This window comes from Echinops telfairi, unplaced genomic scaffold (genome assembly GCF_000313985.2).
Source record: "Echinops telfairi isolate 266 unplaced genomic scaffold, ASM31398v2 ScPeMD7_7457;HRSCAF=8495, whole genome shotgun sequence".
Taxonomy (NCBI): domain Eukaryota; kingdom Metazoa; phylum Chordata; class Mammalia; order Afrosoricida; family Tenrecidae; genus Echinops; species Echinops telfairi.
The window spans coordinates 29,148,275-29,155,878 of record NW_022111357.1 but is presented as its reverse complement, the minus strand read 5'-3'; the positions used below and the strand labels follow the sequence as shown (position 1 = coordinate 29,155,878).

The following is a 7,604-nucleotide window of genomic DNA, read 5'->3' as shown; positions in this document are numbered from 1 at the left end:
ATAATAACTAGCAAAACAAAACAAAAACCAACAGTAAGTAAAATACGAGATGTGTAGAAGTGGATGTAGTGGGTACAGTAGAACTCCCATGCAGCACACACTTTCCAGAAGTGACCATCTTCTTCTGGGTAAGATTTTAATAAATGGTAAGTATGTGACTAAACTAATTTACGACCCAGGTGCTCAGATTACAAATACGTGCTCTTATGGACTGGATTGTGTCCTCCCCCCACCCCCATTCCCGGTCCCATATTGCTTAAGTCCTCACCCTCTCCCCAATACCCAAGAATGACCTTTGTTGCCTTGAAGAGACTATCAGCTAACATGACACCCAACGAGAGAGGTGTGGGCCTAATCCAACCTGAGTAGTGTCCGTAAGATAGAGGGGAGACACCGGGGAAATGGCCGAGTGGCTATGCATTAGGCCAGAACTGCAAGCCAAGGCCCACCTGAAGCAACCAGGCGCCAAGAGAGAGGAGCTCCTTCCCTAGGCAGCAGGCTCCCAAGCCCACCTGGCCTACTGACCCCTTTCAGAAACAAAAAGACTCAGCGCCCCCGCTCTGATCTCTAGTTCAGAATCCAGGAGAAAGTGTGGTATCTGCTCTGGGTGTGGCAGTGCCCCCAAGGAGTGGTATCGCCCACTTTGGGAAGCCTGGCCCTGGAGCCCGCCAGCACCCTAAATTGGGACACTAGCTTCCAAACTGTGAGACGGATATCTCTGTGGGTTTTGGCCCCCATGCTGTGGGGTTTTACCTCAGCAGCCTCATAGAAAAGGCAGGCACACACCCATATAATTTTTAGAGTGGGTGTCAACTAAAATGAGCTATTTACCCAGCATTTGCTTATTTTTGCATGAACCTTTTTCCTATGTTTCAAAATTTCCAACCATGAACATGAACCATACAGGAATGACATATGACAAAAGCCAAAGTCAAATCATGATTTAATGGAATTCGAACTAAAGTTCAGAGTATGGAAATTGTGGTTGGAAAAAATTAAATCTTGGGGGAGCGGGGCTTAAGTGGAGAGTAAATGTTTTGAGAATGATGAGGGCAATGAATGTACAAATGTGCTTTACACAATTGATGTATATATGGATTGTGATGAGTTATGAGCCCCTAATAAAATGATTTAAAAAAAACTAAATCTAAGGCTTTAAAAAAACCTTTTTTATTATTATTATTTTTAATCATTTCATTGGAGGCTCGTACAATTCTTATCACAATCCATACATACATCCATTGTGTCAAGCACATTTGTACATTTGTTGCCATCATCATTCTCAAAAATTTGCTTTCTACTTGAGCCCTTGGTATCATCAGCTCATTTTCTCCCCTCCCCACTTCATGAACCCTTCATAATTCATACATTATTATTTTGTCATATCTTACACTGTCCAATGTCTCCCTTCACCCACTTTTCTATTGTCTATCCCCCAGGGAGGAGGTTACAGTATACGTAGATCCTTGTAATCGGTTCCCCCTTTCTACCCTACCTTCCCTCCACCCTCCAGGTATCACCACTCTCACCACTGGTCTTAAAGGGATCATCTGACCTGGATTCCCTGTTTCCAGTTCCTATCTGTACCAGTGTACGTCCTCTGGTCTAGCCAGATTTGTATGATAGAATTGGGATCATGATATTGGGGGGAGGAAGTATTTAAGAACTAGAGGAAAGTTGTATGTTTCATCGTTGCTACCCTGCACCCTGACTGGCTTGTCTCCTCCCTGCAACCCTTCAGTAAGGGGGTGTCCAGTTGCCTACAGATGGGTTTTGAGTCTCCACTCTGCACTCACCCTCATTTAAAATGATATGATTTTTTTGTTCTTTGATGCCTGATCCCTGATCCCTTCGACACCTCATGGTCACACGGGCTGGTGTGCTTCTTCCATGTGGGCTTTTTACAGAAATTTTGAGAGATCTTAAAACCTCGAGTCAGGCCTGAGTAAAAAGTGGCCAAGATTTGAATATTTGCAATTGCTGGATTTTTTTTTTTGGGGGGGGGTGTTGTTTTTTAAACTGCAAGGGTCCCTGAAGCCGGTGCTGTCTGGACCTGGGAAGGGGCAGTTTTCAGAAGACAGCCTCTGTACAGTTTGAGAATGGCTTGGGATCGCCAGCTGCTCTTGAACAAATGCCCCTCAAATCCCTGCCACCTGCAGCAGCAGTGAATCAGCAAGGCTGCTCAGAAGTGACTTCCAATAGGATGGTGACACACTGCAAAGACACCCTCTACACAAAGACACGAGGGACCGGATGGAGAGGAAAGATCAGAGCAGGGGACTAACACACTAGGAGAACGCTGAACAAAAGCAGCCTGAGAGGAGACACCTGGGTGAGTGGCTGGCGAGCCGGACACGCCATACCATCCAGGATTTTTGCAAGTCACACACACAAGGAGAAAGGAAGACTCCTTCCTTTGTCCCCCACCCCCTCCTGATTAGCCAGTGGCTCCCGCTCAGCCTGAGGTTGGAGCCACACACGCATGGATTGGGTGCTGGCCAGCAAAACAGTTCAGGACCACCCCTGAACAGGCAGGCCTCCTTCCATAACCAGCCACCTTGCTCCCAGCTGCCCCTTGGACCTGAGAGAAGTCCTCCTGGGGAAAAGCCACCCTCTGAGGAGGCACAAACCACTTTCAGATCAGCCACGCTGATCCCAGGCAACACAGGGCTGCCAGGAAGTCCAGGGAGCCCTCGGGCCACTCCCAGCCCCCCAACGAGCTCCTTGGCTAGCAGCCGGTGCCAACCCAAACAGGGTGTCTGACCCTCCACAGCTTTCTCCTCCACTTGTCTGTTAGTTTCCCTTTTCTTTCCCACCGTTCCCTTCCCTGCTTTCTTAATTTAACATTCTCTTTTGTTTTAGCCTTTTCTTCCCCCTGCCACCAGGTGTATCTTTTTTCTCTTTTCTTCCCTTCTCTTTTAGTTACTATTTTTCCCTGCTTATTTTTCTTCATTATTTCCTTTCCGGCTGTGCCCACATAGCCCAGCTACAACCATGCCTCCTACACCTACACCTACTGGGCGAATGGCCACTGCCAGCTCCGTTCCCAACTGACCAGGCAGCAGCTGACCCCAGCTCAACCAGTCTGGGCTGTGCGGCAGGAACTGCAAACAGAACTGTGCCCATACTCATATCCTCGGCACCAGGAGACAGGGGCGGGCCTCCTAGCACACCCAGACGCCGTCATCTGTTACCTCCAGCTACAGCAGGCCGACGACTCTGGACCACAGACAACTGCGGCTCAACAAAGGAGCCAGACTGAGTGGCTCAAAGACGGGACCAAACACAGGCAGAAGGCCTTTCTCACGGAGAAATGGCACAGGAAGCACACCAACGTGACGAGGAGTTTGAAAGAATGGTATTTAGACTCCACTGGATTAAGAGAAAGATCAACGAGAGCAAGGGAAACACAGAAAAAAACTTTACAAGAATTCTGGAGAACACTACCGAACTGACAAAACAAACGAAAAAACCCTACAAAACCAGCAAATAGAAATACTGAAGAGTAATACTAAGATTGATGATCTGCTTCTGAAAGATCCACAGCTTTAAAAACACTCTCGAATGCACTTCTGCGCTGCCCATATGGGGTTTCCAGAATTAAAAACTGCTGTCAGGACAACTAGCAAGAACAGCCATCATCCTTAAAGTCCCAAATGCAAATGCAGACTCCCAACCGATGCAGAAGGGAGACAGAGGAGGCTTTCTTTCTCCTCCCCCCAAATGTTACAGTCTGAGAAACCCAGAGGGGCCGTTCTACCCTGTCTATAGGGCCGCCATGAGTCAGAACTGACTGGATGGTAGCAAGCAGTATTGGGAAGTGGGGGAGGGGGGAGTTCACAGTACTGATATATACATATATATATCCCCAAAACTCACTGCCATCAAGTTGATTCCAACTACCCTGTGGGCTTTCCAAGACAGTAGTAACTCATGAGAGTAGAAAGCTTTGTCTTTCTCCCTAATATACAAAGACTCTTAAAAATAAGTATCAAAAAATTAATAATGATAAAGAAAAACACATGATCAGATGGCTTCACTGGTGAATGCCCCCTCCCCCACTGGTGAATTGTACCAAACATTTAATGAGGAATTAACATCAATCCTTCTCAAACTCTCCCCAAAACATGAAATAGGAGGGACCACTTCCCAACTCATTCTATGAGGCTGCTTCTGAAAGCCAGACAGAGATATGAGAAGACTACAGGCCAGTCTCCCCCACGAATCCAAACGCACAAATCCTTAAGGAAGCATCAGTAAACCAAAATCGGCATCATATTAGAAGGATTATACACCATGACCAAGTGAGACTTCGCCCAGAGGTGCAATAAGAAGCCCAACCAAGGTAATACGTCAAGAATGCAGGGGCGGGGTGCCAAAAATGCACCTCTGACAAAACCCACCACCCTTTCATGATAAAAACAGCCAATGAATTCGACTAAGAAAGAAAAGTCCTCAGCATGGTCAACAGCTCATATATGACAAACCCACAGCTAGCATACTTAATGGCAAAAGACGGAAAGCCTTGGCCCTGAGATCAGGAGCAAAGCAAAAACGCCCACTTCCACCATTTCTAATCAGCACGAGACAAGAAATAATAGGTATCCATAAAATGGACTCTGCTTGCAAATCGCATCATTTTAGATGCAGAAACCTAAAGAATCAGCATATACACTAAATTATTAGGGAATAAGCCAACTCAGCTGAGTTGCAGAATACAAAGACAACACTACAAAATGAGTTGTATTTCTATATGCCAACAATGAGCAAACCAAAAGGAATATTATGAAAGTAATTCCACTTAAAATAACACGCAAAAGAATACTTACCTTTAACCAAGGAGGTGAAAACAACAAACACAGCCGAAAGAAATGAAGAACTAAGCTGAAAGCTATCTTGTGCTCATGAATCTGAAAACTCAATCCTGTGAAGACACAATATTACTCCAAGAAAACTGTGTGTGTGTGTGTGTGTGTCTTACCAAAATCCCACCCGCCTGGTGCTTAGAAGGGTTTGCTTTGATTTTACTTCTTTTTATGATGAACTGAGTGAAGGTTTACAGAGAGGTCAGTTTCCCATTGAGGCCACTTAGCAAAATCCTACAGCCAAAAGTCAGAAAGTACTGCTATAGAATCACAGAAACCTTTAAGAAGCAGAAACATCAAAATGAGAAGCTATTGTTTCTCAACCTATCCTCCATCGAGGCCTAAAAACTTCTGAAGGCAGTGTACCCACCTCTCTAACCATTCCCCGAGCACTTCTGCGCGCTTTGATTTAGACCACATCAAAACAGCGGCTTCGGCATTCTCATGGGAGTCAAATCGTCTCTTTGACTCAATGGTCTTTGAGTTTGAGGGGCAAAAAGAAGTCTGAAGGGATAAGACCAGGGTGCAGGATGAAGTTTCACACCACACTTCTTGTAGGGCAGCCCTACTGCCCTTGAAGAATGAACGGGTGCAATGTTATGATGGAAACAAATTCCTCAGCAACCTTTTCTCACCAAGGCAGTTCTCAATTGTCTTCCTACTTCATCAACAAGCCCTCACGATTGCCATGTCCTTCAAGAAAATCTGTTAAAATTACCTCTTGGGAATCCAAAACCCTGTTGCCCAAACGATCTGCACGGACTTTTCTGCCTTGGATCTCGGAGTTCTTCCTGACTCACCGAGAAACAGCTTTTTAATATATGGGGTGGCATGCCTGACACTTGTTGCAAAGCTCCCGAGATTTGGGAAGATATCCATTTGAGTTTTACCAAAAAATACGATAACCCTGACCACCAAATCATGTTTGTTCACGGCACACTACCCTTTTTAAAAATTAAGTCCCCCCCTCCCCACCCACAAAATCATTTTTGTTCACGGCACAATACTACCCTTTTTAAAAATTAAGGCCCCTCTCCCCACCCCCTAATGCGACAAAGACAAAAGTATTATTGAGAAAACCTGTCTGGAGCCATTCAGTGAGCACAGAGATCTGCTTAAACACGTTCTGTTTGGAATAAACCCAGGCACAGATGAACCGGAGCCCGAGTAACAGTTGTTTGACTCCCTCGGGTGTGTGCTTGCATGCGCTCACTCCTCACTGACATAGTTAGGTTCCAAAGAGCAGGCAGTGGTGTGAGAATTGGTGTAATGTAAAACTGGAGGTGCTTTTGTTTGTGTGTTGGGGGGGAGGTGGTGGAGGCAGAGGAAGGTTGTTTTCAGATCATCCACTTGTCCAATTCTTAAATCTGGACAGTACGGTCATGGACATCACAGCACTCGGAGTTACTGGTGTGCTCTTCCCTGTGATGAGGCCAGGGATGGAGGAGACAAGGCTGGGCCCCCAGGCTCTCAGAGTGGAGGGCCCCTGGCTTAACCACTTCAAGTCCCTTCTGTGCTGAGTCAAAGCTTCCTTCACAGAGCTCCTCCCCTGCAAGCCCTGTGTTCACAGTCCTGGGTCCTGCTCTGCCCTCCAGGCCTAGTGAGTCGAGGGGCTTCATGTGTGGGAACTGGGAGCCTGGCCCCACGGATGGAGGCCTCAGGCCCAGTTCAGCTCACTTTGGGAAGTCATGAAACTCATACATATTTCTTCCCAACACCCTCTTGCATACCCTTCTGTTCCCTTCCCACCCCACACCAATGTGGAGCTGCAGGGGCTCCAGTGGCCTGGGAGCTGGGAACCCAGAGGAGGCTGCTGAGTGCAACCTGAGATTCCAACAGGAGAAGGCAGTTCCCAAGGTCAGCTGGATGCAGCGCCCCCACTGGACAGAGAGAGTGGAGGCCTGGGAGCAGGGCCTCTGAGGCCCTCCTCATAAAGTGGTCCACTGCCGCTTCAGCCAGGTCTACCACCTTATCGCTGTGCAAAATAGCTAGGTAGATGGTATCGAACCCGTTCAGGCTGACAGCCATAGACAAGAGACATGTAGTTAGGAGACCTTCATGTAAAAGGCAAAAACAAAAGGCTTAAAACACAAAATTTATAAAAACATTTTTATGAACTTGAAGTAGGGAGGAAGTTCCTAAAAACGTACGAAAAGGGAAAAAACTACAAAGGGGAAAAAAGTGGTAACTTACATTAAAAATTTAAGAATTTCTACTCGCCAAAACAGACCTAAAAAGAAAAGACAGACCACAGATTAGGAGTGAATAATTTTAACACATATAACTGACAAAGAATTAATATACAAACTGAAAACCAATACAAACTTCCGCATATTTAAAAAAAAAAAAAGAAGAGCAAAAGATGTCAGTAGGCGTTCCAGAGAAGCTGAGTCTGAATGAAAAGCTGCTGAGCCTGTGGACCTCTCCCCCCAAACACAAGAGATGCCACCTTACTAGTCAACAGGAGAGGCCGTTGGAAAGTTCTGAAGCAGCCAGAACGCAATGGGAATGGGGAGGCTGCTTTTGGAAACTGCTCAGTGCTTGTCTGACCCAGGTTGAAAGTGCACAGCCCCCAGCCCCTCAGGCCTGGGAGAGGCCAAAGGTGTCTGATCCAGGTGAAGGTGCACAGCTCCCCTCCCCCCACCCCCAGGCCTGGGAGTGGCCAAAGGGGCAGCATCATTCATGTCAGCTAAAACAAAAAAGGAAACCACCCAAGTACATAAGCACAACAGAAAGGAC

General features: G+C 46.6%; 1 protein-coding gene across 4 annotated transcripts in view; it reads right to left on the bottom strand.

Moving 5' to 3' along the window:
- The window catches only part of ZBTB17 (zinc finger and BTB domain containing 17), a 29,681-nt gene that overhangs the window by 17,635 nt on the left and 4,442 nt on the right, over positions 1-7,604 (bottom strand). Inside the window, exon 2 of one of the 4 annotated variants that reach the window (XM_045299048.1) lies at positions 7,059-7,095. The exons of the other annotated variants lie outside the window; for them this stretch is intronic. The gene's annotated coding sequence lies outside the window, so the exon portion shown is untranslated. The remainder of the gene's footprint in view (positions 1-7,058; positions 7,096-7,604) is intronic. 4 annotated transcript variants of the gene reach the window in all.